This window comes from Triticum aestivum, chromosome 1B (genome assembly GCF_018294505.1).
Source record: "Triticum aestivum cultivar Chinese Spring chromosome 1B, IWGSC CS RefSeq v2.1, whole genome shotgun sequence".
Lineage (NCBI taxonomy): Eukaryota > Viridiplantae > Streptophyta > Magnoliopsida > Poales > Poaceae > Triticum > Triticum aestivum.
In genome coordinates, this window is record NC_057795.1 from 86543554 (window position 1) to 86545108 (window position 1555).

At 44.7% G+C, this 1555-nt stretch overlaps 1 pseudogene; it reads right to left on the reverse strand.

Moving 5' to 3' along the window:
* Nucleotides 1-1555, reverse strand: part of LOC123152765 (uncharacterized) — a 5819-nt pseudogene extending 4264 nt beyond the window's left edge.

The window sequence follows — 1555 nt, forward strand, 5'->3', positions numbered from 1 at the left end:
ACCTCCCACAGACGCGGAATGGCGCCCTGATCATGGAGGTACACTCCTATCTCCCTGCCTTGCCGTGGATCGCCGCCGGCGACCACCGCGGCTCCCGGGCGCCGACGAGCCCCGACTCCCCTGTTTGAATTTTCAAACCTGACGGGTGGGACCCGCCCGTCAGCCTCTCTTTTGTTTTTTTAAATCGTTTGCAGAAGGCATACTCTGGCAAATACGCTTCCTCTCTGAACCGTTTTTCTGGATTCGTCTGCAAAGCCCCTGGAAGTTTTCTGTTTCATTACAAATGGGTCCTTGGACCAAAACTCTTATAACTTTTGATCAGAAAAGTATTTTTGATTAATTATTTTTCTGTTCTCTTTAGATTTTTGTCTAGTTTTTTATCATATCTATTTGAAAAATATTTGGAACACTTTCCTGTACACTCACGGTATTTACGTAGCGTACGTATTTTTCTTATACCGTAGATACCGGAGGAGGTGACGGAGCTGCAAACTTCGCACAGTTACACTCCGACTATTCCGAACCAGGCAAGCATGTTTGAACTCTTAATATGATGAGTGTTGTTGCATGTTTGCATTTTAGTATAGTCATGGCATGTTTATGAACATCACTTTGCATGATATATCTCATGTACATAATCGGAAAGTAGGTTTCGGAAAGCATTATGTTGTTGGATACATATTTGCAAAGCCATGTGTTGGTATGAGGATGTGTAAGATGGCAGTGTTGTGACATGCCAGTCTTATGCCAGATTATTTGACTTCCGTGTCGTCATGACACAATTCACATTCCCATTCATTCCATCCTATACTGTCACATGTTTTCCGAGAAGAATATGGCATAGTAAGTTGCAAATCGTTTTCCTGGTACACACCAAGTGGAGAGGCCGGGATGAGGGTTCCATGGCCCTGGATTAAAGCCCGTCATCCGGTCAGGGGGCATGGGTGTTGCCGGTTGGGACCGAGAGGGGGGCACCCCTTAGAGCGCGCGTATAGAAATTTGATCCCATGCTATTCGAGGTTGTGGCCTCCCCGTCTCAAAGTTTTTCTTGGACGTTGTCCAGGATGATTCCTGGCAACGTGAGGTGAAATGGGTGTGTACTAGTTAAATGTGTTTCTACTGAAATACCGTAAACGGAACTAGTCCTTCGTGACTACGGAAATCCGTTGGCTGTGTTCAGTTCTTCCAAACTCTGCAGAGTCTCAATCTTTCAATTATCTTGTACTTTGTTCAAGTACTATAATTATCTTATCTTGTCAGGTATCAGCCTCAGTGACAAAAACTCCGGTGGGATTTATGTGTAATAAATCCGGATAAAAGATTATTCTTGTGGATGGACTAATCTCGTTATTTACATTTATTACAAAGCCCTGTCTGTGATGTCGCTAAGACGTCCGACGGTGGCATACTTGTTATTTGCTTTTGTTAAAGCCCTGTCTGAGATGTCGCTCAGACGTCCGACGGTGGTATTTCTTTTAAAGCCCTGTCTGTGATGTCGCTCAGACGTCCGACGGTGGTATTTCTTTTAAAGCCCTGCCTGTGATGTCGCTCAGAC